Source organism: Bison bison, unplaced genomic scaffold, assembly GCF_000754665.1.
Source record: "Bison bison bison isolate TAMUID 2011002044 unplaced genomic scaffold, Bison_UMD1.0 scf7180017864461, whole genome shotgun sequence".
Classification (NCBI taxonomy): Eukaryota; Metazoa; Chordata; class Mammalia; order Artiodactyla; family Bovidae; genus Bison; species Bison bison.
Window position 1 is genome coordinate 19,947,151 of NW_011495023.1, and position 15,833 is coordinate 19,962,983.

Sequence of the window (15,833 nt, forward strand, 5' to 3'; positions counted from 1 at the left end):
ATGCAGATGACACCACCCTTGTGGCAGAAAGTGAAGAAGAACTAAAGAGCCTCTTGATCAAAGTGAAAGAGGAGAGTGAAAAAGTTGGTTTAAAGCTCAACATTCAGGAAATGAAGATCATGGCATCTGGTCCCATCACTTCATGGAAAAGAGATGGGGAAATAGTGGAAACAGTGACAGACTTCATTTTGGGGGCTCCAAAATCACTGCAGATAGTGACTACAGCCATGAAATTAAAGACGCTTACTCCTTGGAAGGAAAGTTATGACCAACCTAGACAGTATATTAAAAAGCAGAGACATTAGTTTGTCAACAAAGGTCCGTCTAGTCAAGGCTATGGTTTTTCCAGTGGTCATGTATGGATGTGAAAGTTGGACTATGAAGAAAGCTGAGAGCCGAAGAATTGATGCTTTTGAACTGTAGTGTGGGAGAAGACTCTTGAGAGTCCCTTGGACTGCAAGGAAATCCAACGAGTCTATCCTAAAGGAGATCAGTCCTGAATACTCATTGGAAGGTCTAATGCTGAAGCTGAAACTCCAATACTGTGGCCACCTTATGTGCAGAGCTGATTCATTTGAAAAGACCCTGATGCTGGGAAAGATTGAAGGCGAGGGGAGAAGGGGCCAACAGAGGATGAGATGGTTGGATGGCATCACCGACTCAATGGACATGAGTTTGGGTAAACTCTGGGAGTTGGTGATGGACAGGGAGGCAGTCCATGGGATCCCAAAGAGTCGGACATGACTGAGCAACTGAACTGAACTAAACTCCAATGTAAAGTAAAAATGAAATAAACACAGTTAGAATGCTGAAAACAATTGTAGGGCCAGATTTTCTACTAATTTTGTACACTTCCTGATAAATAAATTTAATGCTATAAGAAAGATAAAGCACCTGATCTTGTTTTAAACCATGCCTCAAGAGTGCTCAACTTGGAAGCGATCAGGTCTCCTGTCTGCTGCTCAATTCTTGCCAACTGAGCAGGAACCCAGAGGCTCCAAATGGCGGCTTCACTTAAGTCGTTCATTTTCGTTTGCTCTCCCTTGGTGATTGCACGGGTTGGGACAGAACTGCAGTCACCAGAAACAATTGCCTTATTCATTCTGCGGCTGCTCTTTATTGGATGTGTGACTGCTGTCTTCATACATCCTAGAGACTATTTAACAGTCTGAAACTGATCAGGCTGGGTGATCCATGCCATATGCCTTATTGCCACCAAACTCAAGGAAGAGGAAAAAAAAGAACAGCTACAATCTGTCTCTTGGAACTGCTGCCTTCCCCTTGCTCAGAGCCAACTCACAGCCTCTCAAGTCTTTCTGGAGCCAGTCTTCTACATTCACACTCACTTCCATGCCATGGTCAGGGTGCTGTTTTCCCAATGATCTTAATGTTGTGTCCAACTCTTGTAACCCATGGACAGTAGCCTGCCAGGGTCTTCCGTCCATGGGATTCTCCGGGCAAGAATACTGGACTGGGTTGCCATTTCCTTCTCCAATGGTCTTAACGTAGGGATATGAAATCACATCCGTCGTGCTCTGCCACTCATCAGTCCCTCCACAGTCCTCTGAAAAGTCACATTGTCCAGGTATCACACTGAGGGTCATTCAGAGTGAGGGCCCTGGGGGATATTATTGACTTGTAAAGGTGAACGTAGATGGTAGATGTTCAGAGGCGTTAACATTGCCAACAGAATACAATAAATAAAATTCTCTAAGACAAGGATGTAGTGGGTTTCAGGGAGAAAGGGAAGAGCAAAAGAGAAGTGTTTCTTCCATGAGAGCCTTTCTTGTCTTCCTGTGGGAAGCTGGAAGGTTTGAAAACCAGCTGCAGAAAATTTATTCCAATTAAGCATGAATTTTGAGTATCTTTATGCTTATATTTGTGAGCAAAACTCTTGAATAGTGGTTTAATTTTTCAGCTCATGGCACCTAGCTTAGTTCTGTACTCGTAGGTGTTCAGCAAGTAAGTAAATTGTTGCTTCAAAAGAATCCTGTCTCTTGGCACTTAAAAGAACCTCAGAGAAACTAAGAATTAAAGAGATTAAGCTCAAGGTCACACAGCTAGGAAGTTACGGAATCCAAACGTGAATCCAAATCTGCTCTTTTTCTTGGTCATCAGAAAGAGAACGAGGCACAAAATCATGCCTAAGAGCAAAAACTTGGGGGCCAGACTCCCTGGGTTGGAATTCTAGCTCCACCACTTACTAGCTCTGTGATCTTGGTCAGAAGAGTAACTTTGTCTTGGTTTTGGCATTTGTAAAATGAGGGTAAATATGAAATAAGTCAATGTGTATAAAATACCTAGAACAGTGCCTGATATACAGTGAGCACTCAGTTAATCATTTTAGCTATTTTACATGATTACTGAAGGTCAGGAAGTATATTCCATACAGTAATAAAAATTCATGAATTATGCTGTAAGTTCCTGTATGCTGCAACTCTTGAAAATACATACATAAGGAGAGGGTAAAGTGACTGAAAATAATCACAGCTTTTGTTTGCAACTCAAGTGCATCATCATTCTCTTCATCACCACCAACATCTTCATCAGCTTCATCACCACCATTTTCTATATTATCACCATCAACTTCATTATTTTCATCACCAAATTCCATTTCGAGACTTGTTTGCTTTCTATTTCACTCATAATTACAAACTTCTCTGCCAGAAAAAGAAGGGACCCATGTAAAGGTCCTCATGCTTGAGTCAGGTTAAGAAGGACAGAAATGCTTAGTTTTATTTCACTGAGTCTTGTGTGTATATATCTGACTCTTTCAGCCACTAAGACAGCCTGACATAGTAGAGACAGATTGAAAGTCCCAATTCTTGTCATTCTCCATTTAGCAACCCCTGATCTAGTGGCAACTCAGTTTCCTTGTACATGAAATGGAAGAAAAAATAAGATAGAGAGAATGATATAGAGAATGTCAAGACCAGATGACGCTAGGTAGTCACTGAATAAACAGATTTTGTCAGTGCTTTGTTCTGTCACAACCATTTCCTACCTGCCACAAGTTAGAGTAAAAAGCAAGTATACTTTAAGATCAAATGGGATTAATTAAATGCATGATAAAGAGGAATAAGCAAATACATTGGAAACGAAGATATTTCTTGTCATTATGCATAGCATATATCTCTGAGCCTCCCAGAAGCACGGGCAAAAATTGAATGTCCTGAAAAGGAAAAAGTATACCAATGTTTCAAAAGAAATAAATAGTGAAATAAATAAATAGCCAGAAATAGTGATACTCTTCTCACATGAAATCTTATAAAGATAATGTTGAGTGACATGATGAACAGGTCTCCTGATACCAATGCCACTTTTAATTCAGGTTTTTACATGGATCTTTTCATAAGTAACTTGCCTAACAAGCTGAGAGGTTAACATCAAAATCCATTTCAGTTCAAATAGTTTCTTGAGGGGATTAAGTTGATGTTGTCTAAAAATGTAATCCCATGTACTGATAATATGAGGGAAGAATTTAGAAATCATAACCACTCTAAGTGCTATGGAATAAGGAGTTTATTACAGGAATTCCAGTTTGCAGGAGTGTGGGAGGTGCTGGGGAAGACAGGGTCCAAAAAGGAGAGATGGAAGGTGAGGGGCCAGTCACCAAGCTGGCCTCTGGAAGCACTGCCATGAGTGGATATATTGGAGCCTTCAGAGCAATTTGAAAGCCAAGCACATCCTGCAACTGAAGTGGGACCCTCACCCTGCCAGAGCTGTGTAATAGTAAGATGAGAGACTCCACATGATTGCTTAAAGCTGCCAAGCACACTGCCACTGACATCTTGGTTCTGGGACTTCATCCTAGTATGCCTGGGAAGTCTTCCTCCTTCAAAGACACACAAACCCAGCCTTGAATTGGGCCAGAACATTATATGTCCTCTCACACATCTGTTGCAAAACATTCCTTTAACATATTGTTTGTAATTCCATTGCATCATTAAGGTCTTCATTTTATTGTCCATACATTGGACGCTGGTGAGAAGCTGTAAGCTTGTTCTGATCATGAAAGCACAGCCCCTTATTTTGCAAATGGAGTCAAGGTATCAGTGATCTGCGCTGAAACATGGCAAGAAAGAAGGGTGGTAGTCCGTGTTTTGCATCCTCCATAACACATTTATCCAAAAAATTATGACCAAAATCATCAAAATAGACAGTCCACAAACCCCTAAACACGGAACCCCTAAAGACAGACCACAAGTTTCAAAAAGAAATGTATTAAATGCCTTGTACTTTATGTTGTTCATGAACAGAAAAACTTTTAATAAGCCAAATTTCTAAGAGAAGGAGGAGCTGTCAGCTAAAAATGACTTACAAATTAAGTTCAAAGCCTGGGCCATGTGCTCTGAACATATTTTTTTTTCTTTAAACATTTTCTAAGTGCTCAAGAATGGGCACATCACAGATTTGTTCAATTTATTCTCTATTGACATGAACAAGTCATGACTGAGATAGAATAATTTTATCTCCAGTTCTCAGTGTTTTCTCCCTGTAACATTTCCCTGGACTGCATCAGTTAGCATTTATGTAGCTCTATTTGAGTAGAGTCTTTGAGTTCTAGTTACTTATATTTGTACCCTCTTAAGTGGTTCAGACAGTAAAGAGTCTTCCTGTATTGCAGGAGACCCAGGTTTGATCCCTGGGTTGAGCTGGGTTGGGAAGATTGCCAGGAGAAGGGAATGGCTACCCACTCAAGTATTCTTGCATGGAGAATTCCATGTACAGAGGAGCCAGGCAGGCTACAGCTCATGGAGTTGCAAAGAGTTGAACATGACTGAGCAAGTAACACAAGGAAGTTTCCATGGTTCTGTTATCGTATGATTAATTTGTTAGTAGTCATTAAATCAATATAACAGGAAAAGTATTTTCACTTTCTTTAATTCACATGATTTCTACAGAGGGTACCTCCTGCTAGGTGCACAAGCAAACATACTCTTGAGTACCTTCATGGTTTGAATATTCAGGTTTGAGAGAGAAAATTCAAGGGACTCTGGATCATGGAAAAAGCAAGAGAGTTCCAGAAAAAACATCTATTTCTGCTTTATTGACTATGCCAAAGCCTTTGACTGTGTGGATCACAATAAACTGTGGAAAATTCTTCAAGAGATGGGAATACCAGATCACCTGATCTGTCTCTTGAGAAATTCGTATGTAGGTCAGGAAGCAACAGTTAGAACTGGACATGGAACAACAGACTGGTTCCAAATAGGAAAAGGAGTACGTCAAGGCTGTATATTGTCACCCTGCTTATTTAACTTATATGCAGAGTACATCATGAGAAACTCTGGACTGGAAGAAGCATAAGCTGGAATCAAGATTGCCGGGAAAAATATCAATAACCTCAGATATGCAGATGACACCACCCTTATGGCAGAAAGTGAAGAGGAACTCAAAAGCCTCTTGATGAAAGTGAAAGTGGAGAGTGAAAAAGTTGGCTTAAAGCTCAACATTCAGAAAACGAGGATCATGGCATCCAGTCCCACCACTTCATGGGAAATAGGTGGGGAAACAGTGGAAACAGTGTCAGACTTTATTTCTCTGGGCTCCAAAATCACTACAGATGGTGACTGCAGGCATGAAATTAAAAGACGCTTACTCCTTGGAAGGAAAGTTATGACCAACCTAGATAGCATATTCAAAAGCAGAGACATTACTTTGCCAACAAATGTTCGTCTAATCAAGGCTATGGTTTTTCTTGTGGTCATGTATGGATGTGAGAGTTGGACTGTGAAGAAGGCTGAGCACCGACGAATTGATGCTTTTGAAGTGTGGTGTTGGAGAAGACTCTTGAGAGCCCCTTGGACTGCAAGGAGATCCAACCAGTCCATTCTGAAGGAGATCAGCCCTGGGATTTCTTTGGAAGAAATGATGCTAAAGCTGAAATTCCAGTACTTTGGCCACTGCATGCAAAGAGTTGACTCATTGGAAAAGACTCTGATTCTGGGAGGGATTGGGGGCAGGAGGAGAAGGGGACGACAGAGGATGAGATGGCTGGATGGCATCACTGACTCGATGGACGTGAGTCTGGGTGAACTCCAGGAGTTGGTGATGGACAGGGAGGCCTGGCGTGCTGCGATTCGTGGAGTCGCAAAGAGTCGGACACGACAGAGCGACTGATCTGATCTGATCTGAGTTCCATATCTGAGTTAATAATGTTGTGAAAGGCTGTCAGCGCATTGCAGAGAAAAACCAATTCTGACTCCGCAGTTGGAATTGTTTCTTTAGCTTGCTTTTCATTGCTTTTGTTATTATAATCATACATAATGGCTGGCCTTAGAGAATCCTGCCTCTCTGCCTGACTGTTAAAGTGCCTTTGTTCAGAATCCTGTCTACTTTTGGATGGCAGGAAGGAAGAGGTGAACACATCCCCTGCCTGAGGCTTGCCATTCTAGGAGATATTTGCAAGATTAATGGCCTTTTTACTTCGTTTCCTCACCTCCCCTATCTGTATTCAATAAAAGAACCTGGCATCCAGACCCCAATAAGATGAGACATTATTCTGAGTTATTTTGAGACATTAGTCTGCCTCTTCTTCATCAGCCAGGTTTTCCTTGCATCAGTACCTTGTTTCTGATTTATTGGCCTGTCCTGTGGGGAGCAGAGCAAGCTTGGACTCTGTAGCCAATGGATACAAGGAGTCTAGGAGTGAAGGTGTCTATGATAAAGCAGTCTTCAGGAAGTTTCAGATACCTTGAGGGGGATTAGGATACCCCAGGCCATCTAACTGGGGCTTGGGACAATTCTATATAGATCCCAAAGGCTGGAAGAGTCCATGGAGATCTCTGGGTTACTTTTTATATACGTTTGTCTCTCTTACATTCATATGTGTGCTTATTTAAAATCCAAGGTAACCTTGTGAACAAGATAGCTTGTGTTTGGGGGACAAAATAATGTTTCAAGATGCTACAGCATCTTTATGATAAGGCTGGGAACCTAAATCCTGTCATTACACCAGATGCTTTTCCAAAACTGGAGGATGAAAGGTACAAGATTGGACACAAGTTCTTTCAAGTACTTGCCTTTCCAAGTGATGGTGGCTGGAACTGTGATTGGAGGGGTATTCAGTGTTTTTTGAAAATATGATCACAAAACTGGGAAGACACCTTCTTCTTCTGTTTGGTGACCTCATCAGCTTAATTTTCTTCTCCTTGTTGCAATTACTCCCAGTTTTCTTTTCCCATTTTCACACCAGTTCATTCTAGTCTAAGAAGTCACTACCATACTCCCATTAATATTAAATGCAACATTTTAAACTGAAGATCTTTAACACCCACTCTCCAAAACTTCTCAAGACTGCCAGATGCATAAATTTTCTCATTGACAATACATTAGATATTTTCCTGAGAAACTACATTCTTTGGTTCTCTAATAATGATCAGACTAAGAGACTTTAAAGAGCTATCCATTTTCCTTGGTTAGTATTGTTATATATATCACTTATGTAAAAGATAAAACTTTAGATTTAAATTTTGATTTCTTCCCAAAACACAGAAGTATCCTTTGTGGTATAAGCTGACTTATTTGTACCTTAGCCTATCCTTTAAACTTAATGTTTTAAATAATTGTATTTATTTATTAATTTTTACTTGTGTTGAGTCTTTGTTGCTACCCAGGGTTTTCTCTAGTTGCCACAAGCAGTGTCCACTCTCTAGCTGTTGTGTGCAGGTGTCTCATTGCAGTGGCTCCTCTTGTTGCAGAGCATGGGCTCTAGGGTGCACAGGCAGCATGTGGACTTCATAACTGCAGCTCAATAGTTGTGGTGCTTGGGGATAGTTTCTCTGAGGCATATGGGATCCTCCCAGATCAGGAATTGAACTCATGTTGCTTGCATTGGGAGGCAGATTCTTTACCACAGGGCCACCAGGGAAGCTCTATCCTTTAACTTTTAAAAATCATTTTTGGGCATGCCATTACATAATCATTTTTCAGCCCAGAAAAAAAAAATAATGGAAGGTACAGTAGAAATTCAGTCCTGTATTTGTGTACAGACATTTGGAGTAATTCCATCATATGATTTTATTCTCACCTTGGCCTCTTATTTTGAAACTGCTCTTCAGAGTTCTCACATTTGTGCCTATGTTGTGGTAAATTGTTTTAGCATGGTAATATGCTTAGATCAATTGCTGGCAGCAGTAATGTTAGTATCAATCACATACAAATGTGTAATAACTGAGAGATGGATGGTATTACTCCCCTTCTTTTAGCCTGGTACAGTTTGCTCTTCTGGAGGATGCCTTTAGTACAAAGTAATTTTCAGAGAAGTCTGAAGGCACATCAGTCAAGCATTCAGAATTCTTTCAGCTCCTCTCATCCTCAGAGGGAGAGGGGCAGTCCATGCAGTAGCAGGGACTTGGCCAGCACCATGGACAGAGCCACCACATGGATTCTAGGTGCTTCTGAGTGCCGTCATCCAACAACGTCCTGCAACCTCTAACCCAGCACTTTATGCCCTTCAAACACACACACACATACACACACGCTTTCTTTACTTTCCTCTTTCTCTGTTTCTGTATCTCTTGTTTCCTAGCCCTCAATGTTAAGATTTCCTGACTATTCACAATTTTGAATTCCGGTATTTTGTCCTGGGAACTTTTCTCCAAAATTCTGATTTTCCCATTTTATCTATGCCTCCTAATACAGTTTTTCTTAATATTATTGCATTTGCCCCAATGTATGTCACATTTTTGTTCTTATTTGTTTTTACCTTGGCTACTATTTATATTCAGCTGCTCTCCTGGCAACCCACTCCAGTGTTCTTGCCTGGAGAATCCCATGGACGGAGAAGCCTGGTGGGCTGCTGTCCATGGGGTCGCACAGAGTCGGACACGACTGAAGCGACTTAGCAGCAGCAGCCCTCCCAGGAGGTTGAAGTTTGTTTTGATTATATTTATCATAAGTGCTGTATTTAAATATGTAATAACTTTAATACACATGTATTCTATGTCCTGAAAACACATAGCAAGTGTCATATTTCACATAGGTAGTATGTTGGTCAAGATGTTAGCAAAGAAGAGATGGAATATGCAGATGGGAAATTAAGGACAATGTATTAAGTGACTGTTTATAAATGTATGGAAGGATCAAGCAAATCCAATGAAACATAGTTGAGCTCCCAGTACTAACAACCTATGGGAGCCATTGTCCTTTCAGCCTGAAGAGACAACGTAAGGGAGTGGTCACTGGAATTGGAGAGGAGTGGGCTTCCCTGGTGCTTCAGGTAGTAAGAAATCCACCTGCAGTGCAGGAGACCTGGATTTGATCCCTGGGTCAGGAAGATCCCCTGGTGAAGGAAATGGCAACCCACTCCAGTATTCTTGCCTGGACAGAGGAGGCTGGTGAGCCACAGTGCAGAGGGTCACAAAAAGTCAGACATGACTGAGTGATCAACACATACATCATATGGAGAGGGCCCTACAACAAAGCTGTGGCATTTAGAAAAGGGATGAAGTCAATGCATGGTGACCCAAAAAGGAGGGAGCCTAGAAAATAAAAACCTCCTGCCCTACTCTCCAATTTGTTTCAACAGTTCTTCCCATTGACTGAATGCAATGGAATGCCGTAAAGCAATGAATCTCATTGATGTGACCCATAAAAGTCAGCCTCCCAGGGCATAGCACACATTGGAGAAAGGTGAAGAGGAGATTTGAAGAGGAAAATGGTAATTACCAGGGAGATATAATATACATCATTGGAATCTACATAATAAAACAACAATGTTGAAAATTACTAATATATCATAAACTCAGATGTATTATAGACCCAGATTATCCATATTTACCACCTGATGACCTCATAGCAAGTAGCTGACCTCAAAGGTCTCTTGCTCAGGTATTTCGTTCTCTCTTGAGTGTCAAATCTCATTATTCTTCGTGGGATTCTGACTCAATACCACTCACTCAATAAACTGGACAAATATGAGTAGGTAACTCACCATTGTCTAATGCTCTAGCCTATTTTTGAAATGCCTTCAGGCCAGTATATTCAGCCACATGAGAATGATTGACTTCATGTTCTACCAAAATCTTTTCTTTAATTTGTTCATTGATTTAGCTTTTTAAAAAAAATCCCCTTGATTAAGGCTGAATATAACCCTTAAATCTGAACACAGCCACACTGCTGTGGTTTTTGACAAATCGCCTCAGCTAAAAGACGCAAGCTCATGCTTCTTATTTATTTGTCTGCTCTTGCCAACTGAACTTGCCAGTTCCTCCTGGTGTATGTCTCCTGGGAAAGAGGAGAGGAGAAATAATAAGGGCACCTTGAAGAAACAATGTAATTATACATAACGTACTGTGGGCAAGGCATTTCATGTGGAACTGAGAACAAGAGCCCTCCTTTCTTGTCATTGAAAGAAATATGAAGACTCGCTCTAGCATAGGTGTATATCTTGGCGAAGATTTATTTTTATTCACCATTGAATCCTGGAATTTACACATTGCTACTTAGTAAAATGCCTAGCTGACTTTCCCTCGTGAAGACTGAACCCATGACTTGACTTTGCTACCCTTATACTTCAAACAGTTGAATCAACCCATCATCAACAAGTCACCAGACATGAATTTGTGACATAAGACTTGGAGCTATCATAGCTGGTTGGACACATGAACATGGCATGATTTTTCTTAACATCCACAGACAAATAACTGATGAGGGGGAAGAGGAAGAAGTCAAGAAGAAGGAGGAAGAGGGAGGAGAATGAGAAGGAGTGAGGAAGGAGGAGGAAGATGGAGAAGAATAGAAATTACTCTGATTGTTATAATCTGGAATATGTTCAAAAGTCTAAGGTCACATAACTAGATTCCATTATCTTTTATCAACTCTAGGCTTCACACACTGTATTATGGCTTAGCCTGAGTTGATGCATTTTGAGCCAAAATCAGCCTTACCTCCATCATCCTCAAACTGAAACATTGCCATTTAAGTCAGAGTCAGACCCCAGCAATGTCTACTTGGCTATTCTGAAAAAAATGTCCAGAAGGACACCTACTTTAATTCTTGAGGCCTCTATGAGGAGAGTGATTCATTCTTCCATACAGAAATTAAATTATTGAAATTTCTTTCCCAACACTTTAGAACAATATACCACAGATATATTGAAGATATTAATTTTCAAACTCACCCTTTAAATTAAAAAGTCTGAAGTCAATAGGTTTTCAATCATTTAAACTGGCTTGTGAAAATACACTTTTCAATTAAAATGTCTATAGATGCTGGACTTTGTTTGGTATATGGTCTGGATTGCTGTTCAACAAATATTATTTCCCTTTACTCTCCCACTGTAAGCCAAGTTAGGCTTGGCAATGTGACTTGCTTTGACAGACAGAATACTAGTGGACATGATGCAATGGCAGCCATAAGTGTTGTTCCATGGCTTGGCTTGGATTTTGAGCTCCACTGATAAGTCCTAAGAAGAGCATGCCTCAGGTAGCCACTGCCACTCCAACTTTGGCTTCAGGAAAAAATAAACATGGAGAAGATCTAAACCAAACTCATGGATTAGAGACAAACTGAGCCAACATGCAGCTTAAAGTAAAGCCACTCAGCCAGCCTAGATCAGCCAAACCAGAGGCAACTGTAACATTAGAATAAAATACATGCTCTAAGCCATTGAGTTTAGGGTGATTTGTTACACAGCACTGCCCTGCAATAGCGGACTGCTACACACTTTGTATGACGGCATTGCCATGTTTCATGTACCAAAGCATAGCCTCGTGAAACCAGTAGACCTTAAGAGATACGACAGGCACGAGAGAAATGAGTGCTTGGTAGAAAATATTTTTATTGAAAACTAGCCCTAAACAGAATCTTAGACACAATCAGTCTAAGCAAATACTACCCCCAACTTACATCAAAGCTCAGAGGATGAAGCCACTTACTCCAGGTCCCATGGCTAAAATAAGAGACAGCATGAAACAGAGGAGTCTTTGCTTCCAGCTCATGATCCTCCACGTGAACCAAGTCAAGGATGTAAAGCATAGGAGTCATTAGGCTGGTGAACATTCTTGCAACTAGGGCAACTCAGGCCCTGTTATATTTGGTGGTGGGAGGCTAATTGTGACCGAATCACCAAATCTTTGATTATTTTACAAGAAGTCACATTTTGGACTTTGTTATGGGAAATGATTCATTTCCAAAAGATGGTGACTCTTTTTTTAACATTGTAATCCATATAAAAAAACAATACTTGTGAACCAGGTGCCACTAGCATAAATTAATACATCATAGACTGCGTTATTAGACATTAAGAATACTATGATTAGGCCCTATATGAATTGTAATCTCCTGATTGTAGAATTTTGGTAAAGAAAATAATTCTATAAAAGCCCCTAAGTATTGTCTTAAGTAGCTAGTTCTAGAAGTATGTTTCTAAGGTGTAGGGTTTGGTTTACCCTCTTTAGTGTCATAAGAAGAAAAAACAGATATTGTATGATGAAGTTTCTTAAAAATAGATCAGGCCATGTTTCCAAAACCATGAAATTATAGAATAGTTTCAGAAGAAATAGGAAAAGGAATATCTGAGAGCACAGCCATAAATTTATAGCTATTCCTCCAGCATTTAAATTACATGATATATCAATTTCTCTGCTTGGGTGAGGTCATCCAATCCAGTACTAAAGAGTGTATAATTACTGAAAGAATTTAGGTCTAAGTAAGGACTTTCCTAGAATCAGATGCTTCTTGCAATGGCAGAATTAGCCTTTAAAAACTGGTATACACATTTTAATATTTGAACTTTTGTTTTACACATAAAATTCTTATCTTTTCAAATTCCAGTTTATATTTTCTAACAAGCCATGTTTTTTGTTCTCTCTGAATTATTTCTATGTGAGGGGTAGTTTGAAGAGCTCAAAAAATCTCCCTGCTAAAGATAATTTCCATAATCATTCAAAAAAAAAATGAATTGAAGATTTGCTGTATTTTTTTAAAGACCATGAAACAGAAAAGGAAATAACACAAGGTAGAGAATTCATGAATAGGTAATCACTTTCTACAGACAATAAGCAATGTTCCAATAAGCCCTGAGAAATAACTAATTAATTTTCCAAGTGAGCAAACATTATTTTGTAGTCCTGTAGACCTAAAGAGGAATCTAAAGATAGTGAATAGCAATGTGTTCCTAATTTTCAAAAGAAGATGAAAAAGGCCCTTGGTCCTCATTGTTTAGCTTCTCCAAATCCTAGCAAAATAATAGAACCTAAATTAGCACAAAAAATAAATTTTTACTGTCCTGAAAAATAAGGAAGCAATGAGTAGCTTCTGTTTATGAAGAGTCAATTAGTCTGAATAAATTTGATGGCTTGTTGATGAAGTTATAAAATGAATACAACCCATTCTAGATTTAATGCCTTGCTGATAATAAAACTCTCACTAAAACCCCATGAGTCCTCCCCACTGTATTAATTTAAGGCAGCTTAGATACAAGAGTCAGCTGAGATTTCACAACTGAAGAAAAAAACAGGGCTAGGTCATTTAAGGAAAAGGTATAAACTGGTAAAAGCTACAGGAATGGGAGATGGGACCATTCAAGTCCCAGTGATTTAAAAGGAGTGAGGATGTGGGAGGAAGGCTCAAAAGGGAGGGGATATATGTGTACATATATCTGATGCATGTTGTTATACGGCAGAAACTAACATAACATTGTACAGCAATTATACTCCATTTAAAAATGAATTAAAAAATAAATAAAAGGAGTGGATGCATGCCAAATAGCTAATTAAATTTTTCAAGCACCTGAATTTTTAGTTAGAGCAAATATGAGAATGTAAATAAATACTGCAGGGAAATGAAATGAGATCTTAGAAAATAAGAATTATCTGGAGAATATTTTTTAAAAGCTTGATCAATATTGAGTTCAAAATACGGCAGAAATCTATAAGGTGACAACAGCACTTCAGAAAAAGCCTAAATATGGACTTGGGCGGGGAGAGGGGAGGACAGTGTCATTAGGAAGAATCCACCCGAAGAGGCTGGTAACACACTGTGATCGTAGAGCATTGTGGCACACTGTGAAATTATATTATTACTGCTCTTAAGGGCTTCCCTGGTGGTTCTGTGGTAAAGAATCCACCTGCCAGTGCAGGAGACACAGGTTTGATTCCTGGATCAGAAAGATCTCCTGGAAGAGTAAATAGAAACCCATTCCAGTGTGTTTGTCTGGAAAATTTCAGGGACAGAGGAGCCCAGTGGGCTACACTCCATGGGGTCACAAAGAGTCGGACATAACTGAGCACTGAGGCACCACTCTTAAAGAGCTCAGAGTGATCAACAGAAATGAAAAAGCCCAACCTGATTTCTAACAAGGTGGTATTTTAAATTGTACCTTCTGTTTTTCATACCTTACTCCCCTTCACCTCATCTAATTTGATTATCCATCCAACCAATTGAAGAGACATGAACAGAATTATCTTTCTGCTAACAGTCCAAAGACTATTCAAAGATCCAGCATCCTCGCCTAGGACTGCTTCTACCTTTTCCTCTCCTCCACGGTGATGGGTTTGCCTTCACCTGACCCTCCCTGGGGCCAAAATTCTCCCCAGAAGTACATCTGAATGAGAGGATCCCAATCACATCTTGGGTGGTTCAGACACTTTTAATCACACATAGGGCTGTTGACTTAAAGTTATGAAGCCATGAAATGAAATATTCTGGTCTTTTCAGGACAATATTTTGTTTTTTCAGGACAATTTCTTCAGAGAGACTCGAGAGCGTATGTGTCCTATCTGAACCAGAACCAAATGCCCATGTTTTCTCTACATATACAACAGTATCTTTAATAGTAAGAATCTCAGAACTGATGGTTTTCATGTCTGATACTAAGTGTCAGACAGATCAGTTCATCCGTGCATGTGCACTCAGATCAGTTCAGATCAGTTGCTCAGTCATGTCCGATTCTTTGCGACCCCATGAATCGCAGCACGCCAGGCCTCCCTGTCCATCACCAACTCCCGGAGTTCATTCAGACTCATGTCCATCGAGTCAGTGATGCCATCCAGCCATCTCATCCTCTGTCGTCCCCTTCTCCTCTTGCCCCCAATCCCTCCCAGCATCAGAGTCTTTTCCAATGAGTCAACACTTTGCATGCGGTGGCCAAAGTACTGGAGTTTCAGCTTTAGCATCATTCCTTCCAAAGAAATCCCAGGGCTGATCTCCTTCAGAATGGACTGGTTGGATCTCCTTGCAGTCCAAGGGACTCTCAAGAGTCTTCTCCAACACCACACTTCAAAAGCATCAATTCCTCGGCGCTCAGCTTTCTTCACAGTCCAACTCTCACATCCATACATGACCACAAGAAAAACCATAGCCTTGATTAGACGAACCTTTGTTGGCAAAGTAATGTCTCTGCTTTTGAATATGCTATCTAGGTTGGTCATAACTTTCCTTCCAAGGAGTAAGTGTCTTTTAATTTCATGGCTGCAGTCACCATCTGCAGTGATTTTGGAGCCCCAAAAAATAAAGTCTGACACTGTTTCCACTGTTTCCCCATCTATTTCCCATGAAGTGATGGGACCAGATGCCATGATCTTCGTTTTCTGAATGTTGAGCTTTAAGCCAACTTTTTCACTCTCCACTTTCACTTTCATCAAGAGGCTTTTGAGTTCCTCTTCACTTTCTGCCATAAGGGTGGTGTCATCTGCATATCTGAGGTTATTGATATTTCTCCTGGCAATCTTGATTCCAACTTGTGCTTCTTCCAGTCCAGCGTTTCTCATGATGTACTCTGCATAGAAGTTAAATAAGCAGGGTGACAATATACAGCCTTGACATACTCCTTTTCCTATTTGGAACCAGTCTGTTGTTCCATGTCCAGTTCTAACTGTTGCTTCCTG